Below are 12,299 nucleotides of genomic sequence, written 5' to 3'. Positions count from 1 at the left end.
GTCGTCACTCCGGCTCGTTGAAATTCTGACTTCTGGTGATGTAGCCTGCTGGGAATTTTGGATTTCTGAGTTCTGACGGAATGCACCATTAGTACTGGCCGCATTCCCCTGCTCTGGGAGCTCTCCGCCTTCCCATGTAGGGAATGGAAAGGTGACGATACACTCATCAGGGGCAGAGTCACAGCAAGTCATGGGGAGGCCCAGTTTCCACCTTAAAGGGTGCAGAAATTATTTTCAGAGATGAGCCGAAGGGATAGTTTGTCCTCATCAGCTGTTGCTTTTGTGTAGCAGTAGTTGTTGCTACCACTTTGTCACACGAAGGAGAGCAGTAAACTTTATGATGAAAGTTCATGATTTCATGTGTATCTTGATTCCTATCCCAAAAACATTCCCTCGCCACAAACCTGTTCTTTAAATTCTGACAGCTTAACCGAACTGATCAGACTAATTAACATTGATATGATATGGAAAGATCTAGGTTCCACCAGTTTAGCTAACACACCAACAATTGCAGGCATGTCAGGTAAGAAAATGCAAGAGGAAGGATGTCGGACGGCTGGACGCCAACCTAGTGGTCAACTCCGCAAGCGGCAGGAAATAGAAAACAAAAGGCAGAGTCTGTGTCTAATGCGAGGCTGGTCGGCAGCTCCCTCTGCAGCCACAAAAGGCCTCACACAACTTTTTTTCCATAGAAGTGCCAACCAGGACGTGTAAACAGAATCAGATGTCTGCAGAAAAGCGCTCCTTAAAGCATTAGAGTTTACACAAGGACAGATTGGCCTTGTTGCTCCCGCTAAGCAGTGCAATGTGCTGCGGCAATCTACAGCGGCATTGGTGGCACTCAGAGTGAAACCTGTCAGCAGCAGACACATTTATACCTTCCAGTCTGTGGGTATTGTGCCGTCAGACTGGAGCAGGAATTTATTGACAGGCGCTTAATTGTTTGTCCTCAGTTAGAGAAAAAAATAATAATGTTGAGATTGCTGGTTAAAAATAAATAAATAAATAAATAAATAATCGCTCAGTATTGTTAAACTGACTGATTCTGATGGCAACAAACTGCATGTAAATGTCCTGAATGTCTCTGAATTTAAATTGTCCATGACCAACCACCGGAGCTCAATTTTCACTATCAGACTTTTATTGTACAAAGTCTGAGTTAAAATTACTCAGGATTTAATAAAAAGCTAATAGACTCACCCAGTCATGCAACAGCACCCACATGGTATCTTACCACGTCTCATCAGAAGGCATTAACAGTCACTGACATGATGGAGTTTGCATTATGGAATTGCTAAAACTGCGAGAGAGAAAAAAACCCAAAACAATCCTAACACATCCATAAATTGACACTCCAAATTTTGTGCTTTAATTTACACTCACAGGCAGTTTTGTGATTGGTAATTAACCCAAAGGGAATAACTGGAAATGGAATCACTTGTAAAAAAAAACAAAAACAAAAAAACGAAGAAATCTCAATTTATAAAAAGAGAAACAGTGAACAGAACAGAAACATTGCACGGCACTGGGTAAACAAATCTGTGGTGTTTGAAAGGTGGACAGATGTGTGGAAGTAAGTACTGTTTCTAGGTTTTAAAATAAAACAAACATTAGTCATCTGCAAATTTGATGCAGTTGTAAGCAAGCAGTGTCACCCCCTGCTAAATAGAGATCCTCCTTCTCTCTGGTAGCCTGTTGCAGTCCATCCTTTATTTCTTTTGCACTGGTACCCCTACCAGTTCAGAGACAGGGGCCCAGTCCCTCCCCTGGGACCACCTTTTTTGTCCCCTTCCCAAACGATTTCCGGATAGAGACTGCAAACAGAAGGCTAAATGAGCTATTTTCTGGAGATTTATGGGCATATTTATTGGATTACTACGCAATTGAGCATTACAGTACATATGACCTTTGAGGTGTCTGCAACGACGGCCTTTGTTTTTTTGTTTTTTTTATATGAATTTCCTTGGCACTAAAATCATCAAGCACGAGGCGCCACTGTTGCAAATGCACAAACAGTAGACACACTCATTCCAGCCTGATACAGCAATTACACACGTTATAAAACTAAACTGATATTCCTCTTTGGATTGGACTAATTGCTCCGCCAGCACCAGAGCGGTGCGAGTCCCCCACTTGTGTTAACAAGGTGCTGCGGCTACGGTTTCGGAGCCGCTAATGACTTAAAGAGCGTATCAGCGGCGGTGGCAGCAGCTCGCCCGCTGAACGGCGGCGGAGCGCGAGCGCCCTCAGTTCCTCCTCTAATTAGGGACTGGATAAAACTGAGCTCCCTGTGGTCTTGGCGCATCGCTGTGGCGTTGAGCCTTAGACAACGCCAGTGTGTTTGTGTGTGCGCGTGTGTGCGCGTGCCACCGTCCCATCACACAGCTTGTAATGCATGCACAATAACGACATTTACCAAATATATTAATGACACGGCTGCTCCACGCATGTCCTCAAAGTCTGCAGCTTTTCCCCCCTTCCTCCCCGCACTTTACAGTCAATGTATGCACGTATTGATCCACTCGCTGTGGTGATCACAAGTTCACCTTCATTCCCGGTGCAGACGCTCGTGGAGAAAGCAGCAGTCACAGCCTCTCTCAATCAAGCCCTGATCAAGCACAGAGCCGGAGCTTCCTCTAAATAATACATGACTCGCCTTCCCCATATACACTCCCCCCGCCGGGACCCAGAAAAGAGGGTGCGGGTTCAAACATCTCTCCTCATCTTCAAACGTCTCCCCTTCATCTCGGCTGCCGCCGGATTTTCTGACACAGACTCAGACCTGGAAGTATCAGGAAGGGGAGGCTGTCGGAGGATGGTGCCATTTATTCCAGCACATGTTTGTCCTTGTCCTGAAAGACTCTTTGATTCCAGAGAGTCCATTCAGAGATATGGAGGAAACAAAAGGCAGGGAGGTTGGGGATGGGCGGCTTTTGCTGATGGGTCGTTTGAGATGGTTAAAACGCACGGTTTGATTTGATAGTCTCGTGTTTGTTTGGCTGTTAAGCAACTTTGATGTCGAGTTTACAAAGTCTGGTTTCCGGTGTGCCGAACAAGGAATGATCCGCGCACAAATCCGAATATTATTTCAATTGAAATAATGCTCTGAAAAAAAATACCTTTCAATAGAATGAAGAAACAAAAACCATCATTATCTGTCCTCTTCAATCACTCTACGACTCAGCACTAATTTGGGCCTATATTGTGTCCTATAATATTTCAAGATATCGCCTCCTCCTCTTGTGTCAACCCTTTGCTTCAAGCTTCCCGTTTCACCTTCCTGATTTAAAAAACGTGGCTTTTGCTTTGCAGCATGGCCTTTATTTCACTCGCAACCAGATTTTTTGGTGACAGATTTTTGAAAACTCCGTCCAGCGAGGCGATTCACAGGAAGCTCTGCCTCGCCGTCTGCGTGCTTGTGGGAAAACCATGTTTTCTTTTGTTCGACTTGCTCCTTTTGTTTGACGTCATGGTTTCGGCACGGCGTTTGTGTCAGGATAAGTGTACATCTGCTCCCCCCCAATACGCCGCAAACTTATAAGGGTCAGATGGCGTTTTTTTTTTTTCTCCCTTTTCCATTTTCTAGTAGCTCTTCTTCATTGTCAGTCCACTCACGTGACTCCTCCAACGCTGCACCATTGTTGTCCACTGTTGTTGTTAAGCCATTTCTGGCCAACGTGTCCTTACTCTTAGAGGTTATACCCTCACCTCCCACTTGGGCATGCGGTTGACGTCGTCTGACAGCCTGCATATGTGGTTGCATATGGATGAGATTATTTTAAAATACCTTTGGTGTGTACGGACAAAAAAAAGGCCATAAAGGCCAAAAAACTGTTTTCAAAAGAACCCAGGCGCTTGTTCACTCACCCAAATGCGTGACTGTGGGCCCAACATGAGTTGGTCTCAACTGTGTTTTTTAACCTTCATGCGGATTTATTTCTCTAATCTCAATATGGTAACTGTGTTTTGCTCCGTCCAGCCGTCTGCCATTGTTATTCACTATGACTCTTCGTCGAGGCTATTAAAACATACTATAACTTTTGAGACACGCTAAATAATTCCCTTAGCTTTTTCACTTGAGGGATTTTGCAAAGAAGGCAAAAATGTTAACTGAGCTCTAAACGTTAACTTTTCTTGTCCGGGTCCTGGTCATTTCATTAGAACAAAATAATATTCCGCCTGCCGGGGCAGCTCTGCAGGAGTCACACGGTGCGGCTGCTCTTTGGCTAGTGATAAAGATTCAGCTATTCCTTCAGCTCCAAGTGTAGTCATGTGTATAATTGCTCTGGGACTGCAAATGCACCATATGTGAATATAAAGGAAGGTCCATTTAATAGGAAACACTGTCCAAACAACATAGCCGGAATTTGTCCCGTGTCACAGAGAAGCTGCAGAGAATGGAGGGATATTCATGATAGCGGCAGTGAGAGGCGAAGCCGAGGAGAGGGGAGGAAAAAGAAGGACAAGAGGCCAGATAGAGTGTGTGATGAAAAGCTGCTCATCACCGCAGAAAGGTTGAATATTTTAAGACGCTGCATTTTACACATAGTGACTATTTGTATTTGTAGTAGTGACCTGAAGGTGAAAAACCGGGAGTTTTGTTCTAATCGTTAGTCATTTTCACATCCCAAATAAAACCTAGAAAGATCTGAAGCAGTTATTTTTGCATTATTGCACACATTAACTGTCAAGGTTAAGTCTGTGTAAATGTACAAATGATTACAGAAGTTTGAAAATTGAAAATAGGATTGTAAAATTTCCTGACATGGCAGTGCCATCAATTTAAGAGATTAAAGATTGTTCATCCAGCTTGAAAAGCTCCAGTCCAAATAATTAAGAACAAATCAGCTTCCCTTGAGTTGGGTCAAGCTGCTTTTAAAACCACAGGAAGACAAAGAAAAAAGAAGCAACTGTGAGCCTTAAGTAAGAATTTGAAGTTTAAAAAAGAACAAGCGGCAGCTGTTTTTACTTTACTTCCTACTGGCTTTGGCAAGAGTTTAGTTAAGCACGCACAGTGTTGCACTGTGCCTCGTAACAAAGGTGGTGACGGACATCTAGTGTCACCCCAGGCACCAATCAGAAGCCCCGAGCTGCTGCTAACTGGCTCAGCTGGCAGCAATAAAAATCTGATTGGTCCGCTTTGAACGGGACTACAGAGGGATTTATCCACTCGCCTTCCAACGTCTTTTATACAGGGTCTTTCCTCTCCAAATGGTTTTTTATGGGATCTTTAACCAGATAGATACACGACACAAATCCAAAAGACTGGGAAATGTTCTGTCTGCTGTGGGGTTTGAAAGTCTCACACAGCCACTTTAGAAGGGAAACAAAAAAATTAAGTTCATCCTTTTGCTTTTTGAAAGGTCTTAACTTGAGTTATGAAAAGACAAGATTTTATAAAAGTTAATGGAAGAAGAAAAAACAAAAAGAGAAAAACAGCATACATACATAACATTAGGCATTACCATGGTGTGTGTGTGTGTGTGTGTGCGTGTGTGTGTGTGTGTGTGTGTGTGCGTGTGTGCGTGTGTGTGCGTGCGCGCGCGCTGGGGGGTTATGGGGACACGCTAAGTGTTAATGTCTCATTGATCGTTTGGCTGAGGCAAGCAGAGACCCTGCTCCCATCGATCGCCTCAAGGCCAAGGGCGGGATAAAACTGACAAGTCAGACTCTGACCCCCACCGTCTTGACCTTGGCCCAAAGCCAGACAGCTGCCCTTTAACCCCCATCGTCCGACCCCTGGCCTCTGATAGGCCCCAGATGTGATGTGTGCCCAGGCTTGGCCTGCTCCGCCTGCTCCCCAATCACGCTTCCGCTTCTGCAGAGCTCGGGGGTTGGGGGGAGGTTTGAGACCGTCCAAGTGGTTCAGCCTGACTTTGCCTCGGCGCTGCGATGACGCTCTGTATCGTTAGAAAGGGGGAAGTCTTCGCTTTTATAAAGCAGTCGTACGACTACGCCCGGCTCGGCGAAATCGATCCGCTAATATAATTACACAAACAGGCTTTAAATGCACATACACAAGCACAGACATCGTGATGGATTACCGTGATCCCCGAGGGTGCTGCACGCTCTGGAGCCTCTTTTTTTTTATTATAGGGGAACCGTGCAATACGGCCTCAACAGGAACCTTTATATGTGCTGCCTTTGTCTGCAAGCTGGAATTAAATAGGCGTCACATGTAACCATTGGTTAAATGTGGTAGTGTGACGCTACAATGTGTAACTCTTATGTTACAAGAGAGGACAGAGGCAGACACACACAGACACACTTCTTCCTGTTCATTATGTATTGTGGGGACGTTTTTAACCTACAGAGTGAGGATGTTTCTTCAAAGTTGGAACACTTAAGGGATCGAACATTCGAAGGCATAGGTGTCAAACTCTGGCCCACAAACCAGATTTGGCCCGCAGTGTAATTATATCCGGCACGCGAGGCAATACAAAAATCATTGCTTGAGCTGGCCTGCCGCTATTATAAGGCACATGCACCGCTAACACGACAAATCCCAGAATGCTCTGTTCAATCAGGACAGGACATTTATTGAAGGATTTCGTTATTATTATTGTTGTTTTTTTTAATGTATTATTACCTCATAGAAAAAGGTTACTGTTGCAATTTTAATCAAAAGGCTGCAAATATTAAGATTTTTAATTATTATATTATTTTATTTATTTTATAGTTTGTTTTTTATTTGGAATTCGATTTTGCATCTGTACTATTTTAAGTGATTTATTGTATTAAGCTTTGCTTGTTCCATATTGAGGTTGAAGCGAAATTTGTTTGGGTCCATGTAAAAAGGTTCACTGTTCTATCCGGAGGAAGATTTTTTCCATAAATATCAACGTTGGCCCGCAAGTTTGTCCAAGTTTTACATTTTAACCTACTGTGTATTTGAGTTTGACACCCCTGTCCAACTGGGCTCCTCATGGAGCAGGAGAAGGACAGAGGGTTTGGGGCGGTGTGCAGACTGCCGTGGTGAACAAAGGGGTTGAGCCCTCAGGTGGAAGCTCTGGGTTTACCAGTTTGCCTTCCTTCTGACCCTTGCTTATGATCTTGAGCTCTGGGCAGTGGGTCGCAGATCCAAACGGCTGAAAACCTCTCTGGAGAACGGCTGGGATTCAACTTTAGAGAGTTTCAGGCTCTGGAATTTAAATATCCACGGCTGCTTTGGAGTTGAGCTGCAGCTCCTTGGTGTCAAAAGGTGCAAATTCAGGTGGTTTGGAAATGTGATCTGTATACCTTTTTGGACACTTCCCCTTAGAGATAGAAGGATAGAAAGGTCTGAGCAAAAGCCCAGGGGTAGACGTATGGCTTGATGGAGGGATTATAAAGGAGGTGGCCAAGGAGCAGTGAGGGGTCCCTCAGGAGCAGCATGATGAGAAGGGGGACTGGGACATCCTGCTAAACTGCCGCCACCACAACCCAACAGGGCATTAAGTAGAATCCCTGGTTACATGTACTGTTCATGCTGTTTCGATTTTCTTGCACGTTTTAAAAGCTTCCTCTGGTTTGCACCTTTGCAACGGGCAAATAGCGATCGCTGTGGAGAGAAAAGCCCATGCAGCCCTGCAGAGCCGAGGACGCTGTGTGAAATGATGAATCGCTTCTCTCCCTGTTGACTGGAAGTTGAATTCATCTTGGCTTCTCGACTCTATGTCGTCACTAAACTTCCTGAAGTCGTCCACCACATTTTTTTGTTTTTGAAAGTCACTTGCTGCTACACTTTGAAGGTCATTCATCATTAAAGTTTGTTTTATTCATGCCTAAAACAACACCCCAAACTTTTTGGAAGTAGGTTATTGTTAAAAAAAAAAAAAAAAATAGTATAAAGTGAGCATGAAACAAGTTTTCCACCAGCTCGGTGCGCGATAGTGTCAGATAGTCTGATCTAGGTTTCATGTCATCAGATACTTTCTGTGCTTGGTTTGGATTTGAGAAGTAACTCTATAAAACATTTTAATCTTCAAAACATGTCAGGAAAAATGGCAGCTGCTTTGCAATAGTGAAAGCTAAAACCATCCAGTCCCCCTGATTTTATTTGGAGAAAATAAAAAAAATCCAAAGTATGTCCAACAAACACTTAGACCAGATTTTTATTTTGAAAGTGTGAACTTTGCTGATCTCGGCTCGGTAGCCTTGTACCAGCAGGTCTGCTGCACTTTGCTGCACACAGACACTGGAAGGGTCATGGACCCAGTAAAAATGTGCAAACAGTGAAACAAAATGGGAGAGCGATGGAAACATCTTCTTCTTTAAGAACATTCAGATGTTGGAGATATGTTTGCCGAAACCGGGTCAGTACTCGTGGCACGCAGAGAACATTCTGTGCGCCAGAGTGTGAGCTTAGATCTCAAGCCATGAGTTTTGTCAGACAAGGTAAGACTTTAACAAGCGGACTATTGAGATGTTCATAAAAACATTGGCTGTGTTTGGGGAATTCCATATCTGTAATCAGATCTAAATCTGAAAAAAAAAAAGAAAAAAATTCATTAAACACTGTCCGCATGGGATTTTTGTCAGCTTTTGTCAGCTTTGCAGCAACTTTATTCAAAAAAAATCCATCCACAATACACTGGCGCAACATCATCTGTCATTCAAATTATGCTTCTTTTTTTTTCTTTTTTTTACAGTTTATATCTAAGTAGTGTTTAAATGTTGTAATCCGATTAAGGAACAGAATCATAGATGTCGTGCCATCCATAGCCCTTTTTACATTACATCATTTGTGCTGCTGATTTGGTGGCAGTAACACTTCAGTTTTCGTCCAAATGGTTTTGCATTTTGAGCCATGATTAAAACATGCCAACTGTGAGATCCTGCACTGAGTATTTGCTCGCCGCGTATTATGTGACTGATCTGAGAGAATGACTGAGATCATATAGGAGAGTACCAGAGTCCCCATTTAAAGGGAGCTTTGAACTGCAATTTTATAAAAAAAAATCCACCCAAACAAACGCCGCGGTGGGGTCGCTCCAGACTCTGCCAGACAAAATCAATGGACCATCAGGGGTCAAAGGTGAGAGATCACGACCTCTGTCGGAAGCCTTCCCGTGTACACAGTGTGTGATATTAAAAAAGGTCGGGACTGGGTGATTCAATCTGGACCATGAAGAAAAGGCTTCTTTTTTTTTTTCCTTTCCCAATGCCTGTGTGCTGGGGTTTATTATTGATTATCCATGTTGGCCCATTTGAGGGAAGCACCTGAGCCACTTAAAAACATGTCATGACATTAAGAGTGGATAAATTAGGCGGGGTAAAAAAAGAAATTAAAAATAATGAGCACATAAGAAGCAAAATTGCGTCTTAATGTAGTGAAATTATAACTCAGCGGTGTTCCCTTTGATTATGTTGTGGCTCAACACGTGTGGTAAACGGCAGTAATGACTAAAGCAATTAACTCTATTTAATGTTCTGACAATACCTGAAGCATCGGCACCTCCACCGCCCATCCCCACCACAAACACAACGAGGAACAGTTGTCATATTGCTGTAAGATCCTGCTGCATTTTTTTTTTTCCCCGAGCCTGAAGCCTTTACGCTGCAGGTCTACAACCTCGCCGTCCCTTCGCCAGGAGCTCGACGCCGTGCGCCCGTTGCCTTCATCGCTCTACCAGGGCCCAGAACAAAGACCTTCGTGTTCAAACAACAATTACTCTCTCATCTCCCGAGGCATCGGCACAGGCTCTAATTGGATTTAAATGAACCCCCCCCCCCAAATTTCCCTTTGTTACATCAAATAATAAGCGAGGCTTTTTAATTAAGATCCTATACGAGCTCACGTGGAGGGTCCGCCGCCCCTTTCATGTGCTGCTCTTGAAACGGGAGGTCGTGTTGACCGACAGCGCCGAGGAGTTTGTCCGCGTGGGTGGTCGCACGCTGATATCCTGTAGCGTGTAAGCATGTTCAGAATCAATCAATCAATTAAAAACAAGGGAGGGAACCTGAAGGTGCGACATTGTCCCTTTTTAATCATTAAAGTTGCACATCACAGTGTGTGTGATAGTGTAATGGCCTTAACAAGGCCCTGGGGTTTTCAACAGGAGCATCATGAATGATGTTGTAAGAAAAAAATAAAGGTTTAAAGTAGCTTTAAATAAAGTATTGCTGGTCAAACAGGGTAGTTTGGTTGAGTTCAGATGAGTTGCAAACATTTAAGTGTTGGTGAAATATATTTCAGCCTTTCTGAATAAGGAGGTGAAAGTCTCCATGTCCCAACACCAGCGGTGGAAAGTCATGAAATACAAATACTTTGTTATCGTACTTGAGTAGATTTTTCAGGTATCAGTGCTTTACTTAAGTATTTCTTTTTCTTATGACTTTTTACTTTCACTCCCGACATTTGGACACAAACATCTGTACTTCGTACTCATTAAACTGAAAAAAAAAATTCAAAATATGATAAAAAATAAACCTTTTTATCATTATAGTTATAGGAAGAAAATAACAGTCCTGGAAAAACTGTGTTGTAAAATCAAAGGTCTTTGCAGCTCTTCCCCAGCCTTCACCAACTAACAATCAGAAATAATTTCTCATTGCTCAATAGTCTTTGCATTATGCCAAAGCTGATTTTTACGCCACCGCGATTCCTCACGTAGCTGCTGGGAGACACACAGAAGAGAGCGGCAGAGACGGACCGCAGCAACAACAAAGTTAAGGCACTCATCCAAGCGTTCCAGTTCAAATTCCAGCCCGTAGGATTTGGATAAGAGATGCAGCGCGGCGTTGATCACTGAAGCTTTTTTAATGCATCTAATGCCATAGATCTCCACATTACATCCCCTGAAAAGAATTGTATCTTTTCTCCCAAACACACCAACGCGCAGGAAAGCGTCCGTTCCCGCCAGCGCGTTCATCCCCGGCATAAATTAAAGCTGTGACATGTGTTAAACAGATGCTGCAGCACACAAAGAATCCTGCCCGCCCGCCTTTGGGCGTAGATGCTCTGAGGGAAGGGGAGAGAAATGTGCTGAGTGTGGAGTACAAGTGCAAGCCTCTAAACTTGGACGCCGGACGGCGACGGTGATCATTTCAAAAATGATTAGGCTGCAACTGATGAATGTTCTTGCAGGTCCTGGATCCTTGCCGTCAGTGGGGATTTGATTGACTGAATGATTGAGCGATTGATCGGCTGCTCTTATCCTTTCGCACTATGGAGCTGCATTCGGGGTAGGGGAGTGGGACAGGAAGTCAGCCAATGGGTGAAATGAATCAGTCAACCTTTGACTTCAGTAATTTGTCGAGTCAGCTTCGCCCGATCACGTTGTGAGCCTCAGGAGAGGACAAACGAGGCAGGATTTGCAGCATGTTGTTTTTCTGCTCGAATCAGAACGTTATTGTAGAAATGAGACGGTTGAGAATTCAACAAAGCCCTTAAAAGACGGTAAATCAGTAGGTCCTTAAAACATTGCAGGCTGTAAACCCTCTGAGGACCTTGTGTCTCATTGGCTGGTGGCAGCAGCGTGTTCCGCCCACTGTCACACGATCACTCTGCATCGTGATTAATGCTCCTTCATGACAACTTCTGTGTTTAAACATATATCAGTTGCAGTCGCTGGTAATGTCCAGTATGGCTGGGCTACCTGAAGCTATCGTCCCCCTTCCTGTGAGTACCACCGCTGCCCAAATGCTTGCAGATGCAGTCGATGTTAACTGAAGTGTAATTTTCACCTTCCCCTGTCATGTCATAGGAAGATTAATCAAAACACTTAAAATGGGGGGGGGGGGAGATACTGAAAAAAGCACATGTACATGAGAATGACACCATGTACATGAGAATGACACCACCAGCCAATGAAGTACACAGAAAAAAGTAAATTAAATTGTGACTCTGAGTCAACAACAACGGCAACCTGCTGATTTTCTTTTACTTATTTTTTAATTTAACCAATTTCATTAATCACTAAAAACAAAACAAAAAAAACAGCCCTAAGATGTATGCATAATTATAATGAAAGATTACATCGAAAATTGGATTTAATTTTCTACAATTTAAGTTTCATTCTTTCATTGTGAAATTGCATGGGAAGGATTAAATGTACCTGAATGAGGTGAGTTTTATTTAAAATACCTAACCTCACATGGCTTAGCTTTTCTAATGAATTTCCATTAAATTACTTCACCCCCTGAATGATAACTTTCTAGTCCCAAGTGGAATGTTTGCGTCAATCTAAGAAAAAAAATAAATAAATAAAAATACAGCTAAAACATTTTTTTCATTGTTCCCTCCAATGTTCTTAAATGTGGGATTCTCAGTATGCTGATGTGACTCCGGCGTATCCCCGGCGGGCACATTTATATTC

Source organism: Nelusetta ayraudi, unplaced genomic scaffold (assembly GCF_046127955.1).
Source record: "Nelusetta ayraudi isolate G7.1 ecotype Tasmania unplaced genomic scaffold, CSIRO-AGI_Nayr_v1 ptg000060l, whole genome shotgun sequence".
In the NCBI taxonomy this organism is placed as follows: Eukaryota; Metazoa; Chordata; class Actinopteri; order Tetraodontiformes; family Monacanthidae; genus Nelusetta; species Nelusetta ayraudi.
The sequence above is the reverse complement of the archived record's forward strand: the minus strand, read 5'-3'. Positions refer to the sequence as shown.